The 17,161-nt window shown below is 42.9% G+C and overlaps 1 protein-coding gene and 1 long non-coding RNA gene across 7 annotated transcripts in view; one reads left to right on the top strand and one right to left on the bottom strand.

The window, feature by feature from the left end:
• Positions 1-4,016: 4,016 nt before the first annotated feature.
• The window catches only part of IGSF9 (immunoglobulin superfamily member 9), a 111,823-nt gene continuing 98,678 nt past the window's right edge, over positions 4,017-17,161 (top strand). For 2 of the 6 annotated variants that reach the window (XM_056546454.1, XM_056546447.1), the window contains exon 1: positions 4,018-4,720. The gene's annotated coding sequence lies outside the window, so the exon portion shown is untranslated. Of the gene's footprint in view, positions 4,721-11,956; positions 12,552-12,766; positions 12,897-17,161 lie in introns of those variants that run through there. The other 4 variants (XM_056546448.1, XM_056546453.1, XM_056546450.1 and 1 more) reach the window with 4 other exon arrangements.
• The window catches only part of LOC130295599 (uncharacterized), a 205,758-nt gene continuing 203,423 nt past the window's right edge, over positions 14,827-17,161 (bottom strand). The window contains exon 5 of the long non-coding RNA XR_008848928.1: positions 14,827-16,441. This is a non-coding gene — a long non-coding RNA (uncharacterized LOC130295599). The remainder of the gene's footprint in view (positions 16,442-17,161) is intronic.

Below are 17,161 nucleotides of genomic sequence, written 5' to 3'. Positions count from 1 at the left end.
TTTTTTGGGGTATCCTCCAGGCTATGGAGTAAACCAAGGTGGCCGCCATCTTTCCTGGACCGCCCAATCTTAAAGGGGTACTCCGCTGGAAAACATTTTTTTTCAAATCAACTGGTGCCAGAAAGTTAAACAGATTTGTAAATTACTTCTATTAAAAAAAATCTTAATCCTTTCAACAATTATCAGCTGCTGAAGTTGAGTTGTTGTTTTCTGTCTGGCAACAGTGCTCTCTGCTGACATCTCTGCTTGTCTCGGGAACTGCACAGAGTAGAAGAGGTTTGCTATGGGGATTTGCTTCTAAACTGGGCGGTTCCCAAGACAGGTGTCATCAGAGAGCACTTAGACAGAAAAGAACAACTCAACTTCAGCAGCTCATATGTACTGAAAGATTTTATAATAGAAGTAATTTACAAATCTGTTTAACTTTCTGGTGCCAATTGATATATATAAAAAAAGTTTTTTCATGGATAACCCCTTTAAACCCACACAGCGTTTGTTTTTGTTTTGTTTTTTGCTCCCATGGTCTTCTATGGGAGAGAAACGCCGAGATTTTGTTCCAAAAAACACCATAGTCTCAACATGCTTCGATTTTAGAAAACTACTCCAGAAAAATGCCAAAGATGAGGGAGAAAGCGCCTTTCTTATTGACTTTCAGCTGACATCAGGCCACCGCGTTTTTTGGGGCATTTTTGGAAAATCAAAAGTGGAAATTTAGCCTAAAGGTTCACAGCCAAGGCTGTTAGGGGTGCTATTTAAGAAAAAAAAATTCAGACAAAGTTCTAACATAATTATTAGTATTAATAAGATTAATAATAATAATACATCTGATTTTGTGATTTTTTTTTTTATTCTACTCCCAAACAAATTCAAACAAATTAAATTTAGAAACTCAAACGAATAATTTCAACCGAAATTCAAAGTTTTAATGTTTATTGATATTATTATAATTAATAATAAATAATAAGTTTGACTTTGTGATTTTTTTTCTTCTCCTTCTCCTTTTTATTTTTTTTCTTTGAAAAACAAATAAACTGCAAAATGATAATGTCGCCTCTTTTTCCAATATTTTCCTACCCCCCCCCCACCGATGGAAATCTGTCAGTCCACCAATAGTCACATTGATCAGAGCCGCTTCCGGTCGCTGCTGCAATAAAAATTGCCCCATTCAGCACAATGCAGATATCCCCCCCCCCCCTACAGATTTGTACTACAACCCCAAATATTTTACAGTGGGGAACGCAATGACGTGTCTGTTCCTATTTGTAGTTTTTGGATAATGGGAAATCCTCTACTCATGGGAAAATCTTATCGTCTATAGCCGGCTGTTTGTTCCCAATACAGTGATCCCTCAACTTACAATGGCCTCAACATACAATAGTTTCAACATACCATGATCTTTTCTGGACCATTGTAACATGAAACTAGACTCAACATACAATGCTATGGAATCTGCGAAACGTGTCAATGTCTGGAAGAACCGACCAATCAGAATGGACATTCACTGGTAAAACCTCTGTATTCCTAAAGTGCATGCACTGACTGGTGTCTGGTAGCGCCCCCTACAGTACAGGGTGGTATTACATGTTCTGTACTCTTTACCTGTATTACTGAAGTGTATGCACTGACTGGTGTCTGGTAGCGCCCCCTACAGTACAGGGAGGTATTACATGTTCTGTACTCTTTACCTGTATTACTGAAGTGTATGCACTGACTGGTGTCTGGTAGCGCCCCCTACAGTACAGGGAGGTATTACATGTTCTGTACTCTTTACCTGTATTACTGAAGTGTATGCACTGACTGGTGTCTGGTAGTGCCCCCTACAGTACAGGGAGGTATTACATGTTCTGTACTCTTTACCTGTATTACTGAAGTGTATGCACTGACTGGTGTCTGGTAGCGCCCCCTACAGTACAGGGAGGTATTACATGTTCTGTACTCTTTACCTGTATTACTGAAGTGTATGCACTGACTGGTGTCTGGTAGCGCCCCCTACAGTACAGGGAGGTATTACATGTTCTGTACTCTTTACCTGTATTACTGAAGTGTATGCACTGACTGGTGTCTGGTAGTGCCCCCTACAGTACAGGGAGGTATTACATGTTCTGTACTCTTTATCTGTATTACTGAAGTGTATGCATTGACTGGTGTCTGGTAGCGCTCCCTACAGTACAGGGAGGTATTACATGTTCTGTACTCTTTACCTGTATTACTGAAGTGTATGCACTTACTGGTGTCTGGTAGCGCCCCCTACAGTACAGGGAGGTATTACATGTTCTGTACACTTTACCTGTACCAGGGTTAGCTGCTCCTTTGGACACCAGGTGGGGGCGGCTCCATGTTACATTTTGGAACACTGTGTATTGTACAGGACCCCAAAGAAGCTCCTGTCCTCTACCTAGACCAGTGTTTCCCAAGCAGAGTGCCCCCAGCTGTTGCAAAACTACAACTCCCAGCATGCCCGGACAGCCTTTGGCTGTCCGGGCATGCTGGGAGTTGTAGTTTTGCAACAGCGGGAGGCTCCCTTCTTGGGAAACACTGACAGACAGTGATTACAGCTCCCAGCAGATCTTTATTACTTTTATATGTAAGGATTTGCTTTATCTGTATTAGTTTTCTACTTATTTATCTTTAATCCTCACTTTTTCCTATTTTTTGGGTGACATTTTGGTGGCTTCAGAACCAATTACCAGGTTTCCATAGAGTTCTGGTCTCAACATACGATGGTTTCAACATACAATGGTCGTCCTGGAACCAATTAATATTGTAACTTGAGGGAGCACTGTATTTGAATTTTTTTTTCTTTTTTTTTAATTAATTATTATTATTTTAGTACAGGAGGGAATTTTTTGCATTTACTGTATTAGATTTTTTTTTTTTAATTATTTTTAATTTAAGAAAGGAGGGAATTTTTTGCATTTACTGTATTTGATGTTTTTTTTTTATTATTATTATTTTAGTAGAGGAGGTAATTTTTTGCATTTACTGTATTTTATTTTTTTATTTTTTATTAATTATTATTTTAGTAGAGGAGGGAATTTTTTTCCATTTACTGTATTTGATTTTTTTTTTTTTATTAATTATTATTATTTTAGTAGAGGAGGGAAGTTTTTGCATTTACTGTATTTTTGTATTAATTATTATAATTTTAGTAGAGGAGGTAATTTTTTGCATTTACTGTATTTTATTTTTTTATTTTTTATTAATTATTATTTTAGTAGAGGAGGGAATTTTTTTCCATTTACTGTATTTGATTTTTTTTTTTTATTAATTATTATTATTTTAGTAGAGGAGGGAAGTTTTTGCATTTACTGTATTTTTTTTATTAATTATTATAATTTTAGTAGAGGAGGGAATTTTTTTGCATTTACTGTATTTGATTTTTTTTTAAATTAATTATTATTATTTTAGTAGAGGAGGGAATTTTTTGCATTTACTGTATTTGATTTATTTTTTTTATTAATTATTATTATTTTAGTAGAGGAGGGAATTTTTTGCATTTACTGTATTTGATTTTTTTTTTATTATAATTTTAGTAGAGGAGGGAATTTTTTTGCTTTTACTGTATTTGATTTTTTTTATTAATTATTATTATTTTAGTAGAGGAGGGAATTTTTTTGCTTTTACTGTATTTGATTTTTTTTATTAATTATTATTATTTTAGTAGAGGAGGGAATTTTTTGCATTTACTGTATTTGATTTTTAAAAAAAAAATTATTATTATTATTTTAGTAGAGGAGGGAATTTTTTTCCATTTACTGTATTTGATTTTTTTTTTAAATTAATTATTATTATTTTAGTAGAGGAGGGAATTTTTTGCATTTACTGTATTTTATTTATTTTTTTATTTTTTTTATTCATTATTATTTTAGTAGAGGAGGGAATTTTTTTGCATTTATAAGGTTAAAAAATCTTAGGTGTGGTGATGAGAGGTGCAGTACACAGAGCCGCCATTGGGAGGAGACAACTCAGCAGCTATGGCCTCCAGCCTGCGCCAAGGACTACATTTCCCATTGTGCACCCTTGATCCCGGCTCATTGGCTGCAGCTGCTGGGCCTGTGATGGGTAGAGAGCGGCAGGGCTGTTCTGGCAGTCTGGAGCTTCATTGGTTGTTGCTGTGGAAACAATGGGCGCTTGATTGAAAGAGTGGGTGGGCTCCAGCATCATGGGGCACACCTACTATTATGTTTGCAAGTTGCAGGCTGGCAGGGAGTTCAGGCAGGAATAGAAAGGAGGAGAGAAGGGGGGGAATTAAGACACAGGAGCTTGGAGAGCGGAGTGCAAGCTTCTCTGCCCTGCATGATCCCCCTCACCTGTCCCCTCTGGGACTAGACACAATTGGCGCCAGTCACAGGTACATGCACCATCCATTGTCCCTGGAGATATTGACAGCAGATCTGGCATTTATTGGGGTGCCACCTCAAACATGTGCAACCTTACTGGATGAGGCGGGAGGTCCCTGCCAGCCTCCTACCTCCCTAATAGCGTTGCAACTAATGTGGCACAGCCTTGCGTTGCAGCAGAAGGATCCCTTTGCACGTTGGCAACAGGTAGAGGGTGGATCTGATTCTAGGAGAGGCACCGGGGTGGTCGAGCTTCATGCCCTCTGACAGCTTATCGAGCCCACGACGGTGTGCTAGGTGGTCCGGCCACCAGGACCTACACACCACCCCTTCTTATCCATGCTTATATTCCGGGACATCCATGGGCCCTGCTCCGCCAGGTAAGCCTGCCATACCCCAATGCATTGTGTCCATCCCTCCTGTAGCCCATGCCGGGCACTCGGAGGCTTCGCCTGTCACCGTCAGATGTTGCCAAGTGGGAGACTTGTTGATCTTTTGTTTGATCCCGTTAATTAGATATTTTTTTCTCTCCCTTTTTGTTGTATTCCACCCCCCCCCTCCCTTTGCTTCTGGTCATGGTTGTCTTTGTGGCACCTGCTTTGTGTGTGGCAGGAGAGAGACGTCCCTGGCATTTCTACTTGCCATTGGCTTTATTGGCCCCATAGTACCCAGCCCGGTGGCGCTGTTCCTTTGTATAATTGGGATTTTGCTTTGTATGTTTTTGTAGTGTTTGCGTCTTATTGACTACAGTCACCCCATAAAACATTGGTGGGGGGGGGGGGGGGGGGGTGCAGCTGTCGTCACCCTCAACTCTCTTTATCTATATATTACCTCCAGGTTGACATATCATGCCCCATATCACTGAATATTCATCCAACTCTCAAGATGCAGGGGGGGTGGGGGACAACAAAGACTTTTATATAGTATATTGGGCACTTTCATAGGTATTCTGACGTCCCCTCTCGGATTGGGATTTATGTTTATCCCCCGTACGATTGAGTGGAATAAGTGACAGTGGTCAGGAAAGCTTACGATCTAATGGGGGGGTGCGACTCAAGGTCATGGAGACGGAGGGGGCGATAACGGGGTGTTGTCTGGGATTAGGGTCCTTCGGTAGGGACAAAGGACTGTTATCCATATTATCTCTTCCTTTCCACACAGACAATGGATGTGAGGGGCAGGATCACCTCGTAGACTGGACGGCCCAATAAAATGCCAATTATTCCCTTTACGCCCTGTGACATTTAGTGCCTATCCATCAGTGGGGTAATCCTGGGGGTAAAGGAGGAGGAGGGGGGGCACTCGGCGTAGGGATAAGCGGCCGCCGATGGCAGCGATGTGGAATCATAATGGTAACAATGTCTCACATTGTGTGGTAAAGGCCTTTATTCCCACCGTGCTACAATAAAACTATTCCAGTCAGGGCTCAATCCAGATCCCGAGGCCTCACTTTGTCTCCACGGGGATTTTTATAGCCTCGGGGTGACGGGTGTGGGGTCCGCCCTCCACTCTCTCCCCCCCTTGTAATATCAGCGGCTGCGGAATTGAAAAAAAAAACAAAAAAACAACAACACTTGACGAAGAATAGATAGGTTCACAGTCAAATCCTGCTTTATGGGTCTAGCAACGGCCTAAAGTGTCAGATCCAGTACAAAGCAGATCTCCTGTCTACGCCTTGTGGTATGATGGCAGACCCTTGTTATAAGGCTGGGGGGGGGGCCGCTTTAAATGCCACCTGCACCATGTGACCGCTGGGGGGGGGTAACTTGGTAGAACAGGTATGGGACTAATAGGGAATGAAACGCGTGGCCCCGGCATGGCGCACCTGTCCTCACCCACCTGGGCCGGGCATCTCCACCGAAATGTCCAAACTGCAACTTTTTGTGTTCATATTATCCCTGCAGTTACCACATTCAGCCCAATAATACGCATTTTTGAACATTTTTTTTTATTATATTTGTATAAAACATTTTATATATTTTTTATTATACTGTATATTTTTACCTTATTTTCTACAGTTTGATATTGTTTATTTTCCCACCATTGCGCACTTGATATAAGAACTTTTAGGCTTCTTAGCTCTATTAATTTGTAGTTGAATTAACAGGTTAACAGTTTTTTGAATCCCTTGTGTGATTTTTACCTTGTTCAGAATGGGATTAGTGAGAGAACTTGTGGGATGTGTTGTTGGAAACTTGTAGCAGAGCTGAGTTTGTCATTTAACTCTGTGGCTGCCTCATTTTTTTTGTGCAGTCCTATGTAACATGCAGTGATAGCACTGTTAAGTGCAGGTGATCGAGTAGATGTTACATGCAGTCCTGTGCGACACTGCAGGTAACACAAGGAGTTAACATTGTATAGAGTCAGTCCTATGTAACACCACAGATAACACTAGGGTTTAACTTTAGTTAAGAGTTAGTCCTATGTAACAACGCAGATAAAATTAGGAGTTAACATTAGGTATAGTCAGTCCTATGTAACACCGCAGATAACATTAGGAGTTAAACATTAAGTAGAGTCAGTCCTATGTAACACAGCAAGTAACACTAGGAGTTAACATTAGGTGGAGTCAGTCCTATGTAACACAGCAGATAACACTAGGAGTTTACATTAGGTCGAGTCAGTCCTATGTAACACCACAGATACCACTAGGAGTCAATATTGTGTAGAGTCAGTCCTATGTAACACTGCAGGTAACACTGAGAGTTAATATTGTGTAGAGTCAGTCCTATGTAACACCGCAGATAACACTAGAAGTTAACATTGTGTAGAGTCAGTCCTATGTAACACAGCAGATAACACTAGAAGTTAACATTGTGTAGAGTCAGTCCTATGTAACACCGCAGATAACACTAGAAGTTAACATTGTGTAGAGTCAGTCCTATGTAACACAGCAGATAACACTAGGAGTTAACATTAGATAGAGTCAGTCCTATGTAACACCGCAGGTACCACTAGGAGTTAATATTGTGTAGAGTCAGTCCCATGTAACACAGCAGATAAAACTATGAGTTAACATTAGATAGAGTCAGTCCTATGTAACACAGCAGATAACACTAGGAGTTAACATTAGATAGTCAGTCCTATGTAACACCGCAGGTAACACTAGAAGTTAATATTGTGTAGAGTCAGTCCTATGTAACACAGCAGATAACACTAGGAGTTAACATTGTGTAGAGTCAGTCCTATGTAACACAGCAGATAACACTAGAAGTTAACATTGTGTAGAGTCAGTCCTATGTAACACAGCAGATAACACTAGGAGTTAATATTGTATAGAGTCAGTCCTATGTAACAACAGCAGATAACACTAGGAGTTTACATTAGGAAGAGTCAGTCCTATGTAACACCATGGTCGAAATGCAAGGTGTTGCCTGTATTAGGTGTTGCCTGCAGTCCTATGTAACCCCTTTGATTGATTATTCACAATGAAGTAGATGCTACCTGCAGTCCTATGTAACCCCTTTGATTGATTATTCACAATGAAGTAGATGTTACCTGCAGTCCTATGTAACCCCTTTGATTGATTATTCACAATGAAGTAGATGTTACCTGCAGTCCTATGTAACCCCTTTGATTGATTATTCACAATGAAGTAGGTGTTACCTGCAGTCCTGTGTAAGGCCGGGCTCAGGTTTGAAAGGTGCAGTATGTCTGTGCGGAAAAGAGATATGCCGACACATACTGTGGCGTACCCATGTTGGGCCCATTCACTTTAAAGGGGTACTCCGGTGGAAAACTTATTTTTTTTTAAATGAACTGGTGCCAGAAAGCTACACAGATTTGTAAATGACTTCTATTAAAAAATCTTTACCCTTTCAGTACTTATTAGCAGCTGTATGCTACGGAAGAAATTCTTTACTTTTTGAATTTCCTTTGTGCCTGACCACAGTGCTCTCTACTGACACCTCTGTCCATGTCAGGAACTGTCCAGAGTAAGAGCAAATCCCCATAGAAAACCTCTCCTACTCTGGACAGTTCATGATACGGACAGAGGTGTCAGCAGAGAGCACTGTGGACAAGACAGAAAAGAAATTCTAAAAGAAAAGAATTTCCTCTGTAGCATACAGCTGCTAATAAGTACTGGAAGGGTAAAGATTTTTTTTTAATAGAAGTAATTTACAAATTTGTGGCACCAGTTGATTTCCACCAGAGTACCCCTTTAATGGATTGCCATAGTCTACCACTGACTACATCAGTGCTTCCCAACCAGGGTGCCTCCAGCTGTTGCAAAACTACAACTCCCAGCATGCCCGGACAGCCGAAGGCTGTCCGGGCATGCTGGGAGTTGTAGTTTTGCAACAGGTAGTGGCCCCTAGGTACTATGATCTCATACCTTCCGTGACACCATCAACACTTCTAGGACTTTTTAAGGGGGGGGGGGGGGCACTGGATCTCCATGGTAACAATCCCCAGTCTACACTATGTTGTCTCTGTATTTCCATGTGTCCCACCCATTATGTAGTCATCACGTATGACGTCATCGCGCATAAAATGTCTGTACGAGCGACCAACGCGATTTTATACTCTTAACCCCGTGTTCTCCCTTTTTGCGCCTATTTAGGCTGAATACTCTGGCCCAGATTTATCAAACTGTGTAAGAGAAAAAGTGGAGGGATTTTTCCACAGCAACCAATCACAGCGCAGCTAACAAGCTGAGGTAAAGTGAAAGCTGAGCTGTGATTGGTCGCTGTGGAAAAATCCCTCCACTTTTTCTCTCACACAGTTTGATAAATCTGGGCCTCTATCTTTTATATGTCACCTTAGGTAGAGTGACACGTAGCATTAGATTGTGATGTCACTCTGTGAAAAAGGTCAAAGGTCATTTGGGGCGTGATGTCACAGAAACAGACAAAATGTGACAGGTCAGATTGGAAATTATGATGTCGCTGAGGACTATATTTATACCGGATGATATGATGTCACTAAGGAAAGGATTATGGTCACATTGCATGCGATGATGTCATCGCGGACTAAGCTGTGGTTACATTAGATTGTATGATGTCACTGGGGACAGGACTATTCTTAGATTTTATGATGTCACTGAGGAAAGGATTATGGTTACATTAGATGTTATGATGTCACTGAGGACAGGGCTATGATTACATTACATGTTATGATGTCACTGAGGACAGGATTATGGTTACATTAGATGTTATGATGTCACTGAGGACAGGGCTATGATTACATTACATGTTATGATGTCAGCAAGGACAGGACTATGGTTACATTAGATGTTATGATATCACTGATGACAGGATTATGGTTACATTAGATGTTATGATGTCACTGAGGACAGGACTATGGTTACATTAGATGATATGATGTCACTGAGGACAGGATTATGGTTACATTAGATGTTATGATGTCACTGAGGACAGGATTATGGTTACATTAGATGTTATGATGTCACTGAGGATAGGGCTATGGTTACATTAGATGTTATGATGTCACTAAGGACAGGACTATAATTACATTAGATGTTATGATGTCACTGAGGACAGGACTATGGTTACATTAGATGTTATGATGTCACTGAGGACAGGACTATGGTTACATTAGATGTTATGATGTTACTAAGGACAGGACTATAATTACATTAGATGTTATGATGTCACTGAGGACAGGACTTTGGTTACATTAGATCTTATGATGTCACTGAAGACAGGGCTATGATTACATTACATGTTATGATTTCACTGAGGACAGGACTTTGGTTACATTGGATGTTATAAAGTCACAGAGGACAGTGACATCATAAGCTCTAATGTAACTATAGTCCTGTCCTTAGTGACATCATATCATCCAGTATAACCACAGTCCTGTCCTCAGTGACATCATAACATGTAATGTAACCATAGTCCTGTCGTCAGTGACATATCATCTAATGTAACCATAGTCCTGTCCTCAGTGACATCATATCATCTAATGTAACCATAGTCCTGTCCTCAGTGACATCATAACATCTAATGTAACCATAGTCCTGTCCTCAGTGACATCATAACATCTAATGTAACCATAGTCCTGTCCTCAGTGACATCATAACATCTAATGTAACCATAGTCCTGTCCTCAGTGACATCATAACATGTAATGTAATCATAGTCCTGTCCTCAGTGACATCATAACATGTAATGTAATCATAGTCCTGTCCTCAGTGACATCATATCATCTAATAATGTAACCATAGTCCTGTCCTCAGTGACATCATAACATCTAATGTAACCAAAGTCCTGTCCTCAGTGATATCATAACATCTAATGTAACCAAAGTCCTGTCCTCAGTGACATCATAACATCTAATGTAACCAAAGTCCTGTCCTCAGTGACATCATAACATCTAATGTAACCATAATCCTGTCCTCAGTAACATCATAACATCTAATGTAACCATAATCCTGTCCTCAGTGACATCATAACATCTAATGTAACCATAATCCTGTCCTCAGTAACATCATAACATCTAATGTAACCATAATCCTGTCCTCAGTGACATCATAACATCTAATGAAACCATAGCCCTGTCCTCAGTAACATCATAACATCTACTGTAACCATAGCCCTGTGTACAATGACATCATCCCATCCGATGAAACCATAGCCCTGCCATTAGTGACATCATAGCATTTAATGTAACCATAATCTTGTTCTCAGTGACATCATAAAATCTAAGAATAGCCCTGTACTCAGTGACATCATAAGATCTAATGTAACTATAGTCCTGAGGACAGGACTATGGTTATACTGGATGATATGATGTCACTAAGGACAGGACTTTAGTTACATTGCATGCTATGATGTCATTGAGGACTAAGCTGCGGTTACATTTGATGTTATGATGTCACAGAGGACAGGGCTATGGTTACAGCAGATGTAATGATGTCATCAAGGACTAAGCTGTGGTTACAGCAGATGTAATGAAATCACTGAGGATAGGACTTTGGTTACATCAAATGTTATGATGTCAGCAAGAACAGGGCTATGGTTTCATTGGATGGGATGATGTCATTGTGGACAGGGCTGTGGTCACATTAGATGTTATGATGTCACCTAGGACTAATCTGTGGTCACATTAGATGCTATGATGTCACTGAGGACAAGGTTATGGTTACATTATATGTTATGATGTTACTGAGGGCAGGGCTATGGTTCCATCGGATTGGATGATGTCATTGTAGACAGGACCATGGTTTCCTCGGATTGGATGATGTCATTGTAGACAGGACCATGGTTTCCTCGGATTGATGTCATTGTAGACAGGACCATGGTTTCCTCGGATTGGATGATGTCATTGTAGACAGGGCCATGGTTCCATCGGATTGGATGATGTCATTGTAGACAGGGCTATGGTTTCATCGGATTGGATGATGTCATTGTAGACAGGGCTATGGTTTCATCGGATTGGATGATGTCACTGAGGGCAGGGCTATGGTTCCATTGGATTGGATGATGTCATTGTAGACAGGGCCATGGTTCCATCAGATTGGATGATGTCATTGTAGACAGGGCCATGGTTTCATCGGATTGGATGATGTCATTGTAGACAGGACTATGGTTTTATCGGATTGGATTATGTCATTGTAGACAGGGCTATGGTTTCATCGGATTGGATGATGTCACTGAGGGCAGGGCTATGGTTCCATTGGATTGGATGATGTCATTGTAGACAGGGCCATGGTTCCATCAGATTGGATGATGTCATTGTAGACAGGGCCATGGTTACATTATACGTTACGATGTCACTGAAGGTGTGGCTATGGAATTAGACATTCATGTGATTTCATTTGTGCAAGGCAGAAAAATACTGATCTCCCTGAGGATATGATGTCACTTAAAGTGCGGCTATAAAATGTGACAAGTCACACAGGATGCCATGATGTCACTGAGGGCGGGGCTATTGGATTGGTGACGGCGCGGCTATAAATTGAGATAATGATGGAACTGTCTGCCCAGGGACACATGACCTGCATCACACTACAATTGTGTTTAAATACGGAAGAAGAAAATCAAAAAGTCTTAAATCTAACTTGGCGGTGACATAGTCCTGTGTCTACCTGTTATCTGGCCCTGACCTAGTGCCCTCACACCCGGACCCTCCACAGATGGGGCTCTAATCTGGACACTGGACGTCTTCCAATCCTCCTCAAGGTCTGATCAGCTTTTCCCTTCGTGTTCCGTCCTTCAGGACACCATGAACTGGCGCCATTCCCAAGGTTTGCAGCTCGCGGCGTTTACGTGCAAGATTTTAAGGCAGTGGTCTCAAACCGTGGCCCTCCGTATGTTGCAAAACTTCAACTCCCTGCACGCCCGGACAGCCGTAGGCTGTCCGGGCATGCTGGGAGTTGAAGTTTTGCAACATCTGTAGGGCCACAGTTTGAGACTACTGATAAGAAACAAGATAAAAGGGAAGCCTTGATTTACCTTTCAGGAACAGTATGGATCCTCTGGAGAAGGCAGACAGGCTTTAAACTGTCCGAGCATGCTGGGAGTTGAAGTTTAGCAACATCCGGAGTGCCACAATTTGAGACCACTGTTCTAGCCATGTAGGCCGCCATTGGGTATGTACCTCTGTCTTTATGGAAATGGCAACTATTCTAGGTGCCCCAAAAATGGTTACATTTTATAGCCTCCTTGGTTGGTAAAGTTTATGGACAACTACTGTTAACCTTGATCCCACCCCCTCCTTTTAGATTTTTTGTGTTTTTTTTATTTTTTTTTAGGATCCACAAACTTTGGATTCGCAGGCAGATTCCACACAAATCTCCCCCCAAAAATGGGCCCTCCCAATGTTGCAAAACTTAATTTCCCACACAAATCTCACCAAAAATTCCAGAACAATACATATGAAATCTGCAGTAAATTCATACAATAATTCTACTATGCAGGCTGCTCTGTAACCCCCTCCTCTCTGTTTTCATGCTGCAGTCTGATAGGACAGGAGTGAGCACAGAGGAGTGCTAGTCCCGCCCTCACTTCCTGGACTTTGTCCCTGCCTGTGTTTCAACTGGGACAAAGATAATGCTGCAGCCCGACAGGATTATGTTCTGGATAGTACGGGGACCCCTAGTGGTCTTTTTTAGAATCCATGATTTCTATAAAAAAGGAGATAACATTTTTTTATTAAGTCTATTAGAAAGGTTAATGTTTTGCCAAGATGTACAACATATAAAAAGTTTTTCATTCAGACAGTGCCCATTTAATCTTGGAGATTGAGTTTATATTGAGAGTCTGAGGCAGTGTTTCTTGCTGGGACTTGTAGTTTTGCACCAGCTGGAGGTTGGGGAAACACCTATAAGGGTGTTGTCTGTGGAGACCCCCAGTATGGCGTCCATGAGGGCATATAGACTGGGATTGTCTTACTTAGAAACTTATTTAAAGGGGTACTCCGCTGCCCTAGCGTTCTGCACAACTTGTTCCGAACGCTTGGAGCGGGCGGTGGGGGTTGTGACTTCATAGCCACGTCCCCTTGTGACCTCACGTCCCCTCAATGCAAGTCTATGGGAGGGGGCGTGACTGTCGTCACGGCCCCTCCCATAGATTTGCATTGAGGAGGCGTGACGTGATGTCCCGAGGGGCGTGGCCGTGGCGTCACGAACGTCGGGTGCTGCACAGAGATTGCAGGGGTCCCAGCAGCGGGACCACCGCGATCAGACCTCTTATCCCCTATCCTTTGGGTAGGGGATAAGATCTCTAGGGGCGGAGTACCCCTTTTAAGGGGTACTTCAGCGCTTAGGCATCTTATCCCCTATCCAAAGGATAGGGGATAAGATGCCTGATCACGGGGGTCCCGCCGCTGGGGAACCCAGTGATCTTGCACGCAGCACCCCAGTTAAAATCAGTCCCCGGAGCATGTTCGCTCCGGGTCTGATTACCGCCTCCGCCCCCGTTTGACATCACGCTACGAACCTCAATGCAAGCCTATGGGAGGGGGCGTGAAAGCTGTCACGCCCCCTCCCATAGGCTTGCATTGAGGGGCCCCGTGGTCGCAGTAATCAGACTGATTTTAACTGGGGTGCTGTGTGCAAGATCACGGGGGTCCCCAGCGGCGAGACCCCAGCGATCAGGCATCTTATCCCCTATCATTTGGGTAGGGGATAAGATGTCTAAGTGCTGGAGTACCCCTTTAAAGAAAGTCTTCCCTCCTTGGTCTCGCTGGTGCTTGCTGTCCTGGTGAAGCTTCCACAGAAGGAGACGCTTCCAGACATCTGTCTTTTATATTGGCTGAGGCAGCTCTTTGCCAAAACTTCTCCGGGGCTGTTTCAATTATTTTTTTGGCGGGGTGGATATTCAATTTTCATCCAACATGGCAAGAAATTCAAAGTGCCCGTTTTCGTTTTTTTTTTTTCTCTCCCAAACTTCTCTCCAAGAAAAATAAACGATATTTTCTTCTTCACTGACTTCAGTATGAAAATAAACTTTCCGAGGTGTAAGTCTGAGAAAACCCATTCTCCGGATGGAGGACAGGGGGGGATATCGATGTAAAATTCCAGATTTTTTGGGGAGGGGGGGGGGGGGGATGGAGAAGAATGAAAGTGATGTCTGTGGTGGCAGCGAGGCCGGAGGTTCCAGGCGGCTCCGCCGTATATAATGGCTGACTGGAAAAATATAGTCCAAGCTATGAATCAGTTCTTTCTTAAGAACATTCCTCCGCTCTGCTGGAAGAGTTCTTAAGGTTTTGGTTTCAGTCTGAAGTTGACGGATTGGGTTCCTCTAGAATATTAGTTTAATCCTTTGTCCTTTGAGCTGCCGATCAAATCTTGTTGTTTTTGTAGGGCGATAAGCGTGGCCAGACGGAGGCGACCACTATGGGAAGGATGTGGGCGCGCGCGTACGTGCGAAAGGGATCGGTACTGCACGACGGATCTTTAGCATTGAGGTAGTGAAAGCATTGAGGTCACCTACAGTGTAGTGATCAGTAATTGGGTATGTTCACACTACGTAATTCCCGCGGAATTACGTGCTGTGAACATAAACATCAGTGTGAATGGGTTTCTGCGAGACCCGTTCACACTGCGGAACGATTCCGCCGCTGAAATTGTTCCGCGCAAAGAAAGAACATGTTCAACATTTGCGCGGAAGTCCGCGAACACTGCATAGCCGTCAATGGTGATGGCGCAGTGCCGAAGTATTGCGGCGGCCGACGCCAGAATGGAATCTCCGCTCGTGGAATTCTGCAAGCAGAGATTCCGTTCATAGTCCGTAGTGCGAACATACCCTCATACACTGGGTCACCAGGACATAGGGAGCCGTGACAGCACTGTATATACATTATTGGTGAGAGTCACTAGAGTATAATGATCAGTACTACGCCTGTAGGCGACTGGCAGGCGACGCCGGTGTGGAGCTGGGGGGGATGGGTGCTGCATGGTAGGGGGCAAAACCAGGGCATTCTGGGGCTGGTTCTGAGGAATTAGCTTGACGGCTGCCCCGATGTGACCTGTTTCCTCCAGGTCTCGCCATGAGGTTGGGGGGTGTAGACCCGAGGTACGTCTGTGCCTCCGGGAGTGGTGACCCTGAGGTGCCGAAACTCAATGGGTGTTATAGCTCACTGAGTGAACGCACTGCACCATACTCTTCACCTTTGGCACATTGGTATCCCGGCCTTCTGGCTAGGATCAGGGAAATTTTTATAGATCCGGCCAGATGACCGGGCAGTATATATGCACTTATTTATTATTTTTGTATGTCACTGTGCCACGTTTCGTGTTTTGTTTGCACACAGGATTGTCAGGATGTGGTAGCCCTTCTCGGTGCCCCTCCTGGTGGTCTAGGGGAGGTGTGTATGGCCATTCGGTTCCTCACCTCCCTGCAACCCCTGGGCATCTTGGGCAGTATACGGCTCCTTGGCTGATACCCTAGTTAACGCCTAGGTTGAAGCCAGGTGCATTTGCGGCCCCTTAGTAGCTTCGGCGAAAAGGGGCATCGAACCTGGATCCTTGCAGGTGCCTTTTGGTCCGGAGGTGAAGGGTAGGTTTGTTGGGGGGCCTCTCTCCTGTTGGAGAAGGGCTTAGCGACAGACCGCATCCTTTGTGCACGTTTTTTGTGTGTGACACGTTTGCACTTTTTCTTGCACTTTGGGTGATAGAGAGAACTTGCCTCGGCTCTTAAAAAAATAAAAAATAAAAAAATAATGATCAGTACTACACACCAGATCACCAGGACATAAAGGACTGTGATATTGCTGTATATACTTTACACGTGAGAGGTCACAAAAGTATAGGGATCAGTACTACACACCAGATCACCAGGATGTAGAGGAAAATGATATCACGATGCATATACATTACTGGTTAGAGTCACTAGAGTATAGTGATCACTACACACAGCATCACCAGGACATACAAAGAAGTGATATCACTGTATAGACATTACTGGTGAGTGTTACTAGAGTATAGTGATCAGTACCACACACCAGAGCACCAGGACATGGAGACCAGTGACATCACTGTATATACATAACTGGTGAGAGTCACTAGAGCAGTGTTTCCCAACCAGGGTGCCTCCAGATATTGCAAAACTACGATTCCCAGCATGTGTCCGGGCATGCTGGGAGTTGTAGTTTTGCAACACCTGGAGGCACCCTGGTTGGGAAACACTGCACTAGAGTATAGTGATCAGGACTTGGAGAGCAGTTACATCAGTTTATATACATTATTGGTGAGAGTCACTAGAGTATAGTGATCATGACTTAGAGAGCAGTTACATCAGTTTATATACATTATTGGTGAGAGTCACTAGAGTATAGTGATCAGGACTTAGAGAGCAGTTACACCAGTTTATATACATTATTGGTGAGAGTCACTAGAGTATAGTGATCAGGACT

This window comes from Hyla sarda, chromosome 11 (genome assembly GCF_029499605.1).
Source record: "Hyla sarda isolate aHylSar1 chromosome 11, aHylSar1.hap1, whole genome shotgun sequence".
Classification (NCBI taxonomy): Eukaryota; Metazoa; Chordata; class Amphibia; order Anura; family Hylidae; genus Hyla; species Hyla sarda.
The sequence above is the reverse complement of the archived record's forward strand: the minus strand, read 5'-3'. Positions and strand labels throughout refer to the sequence as shown.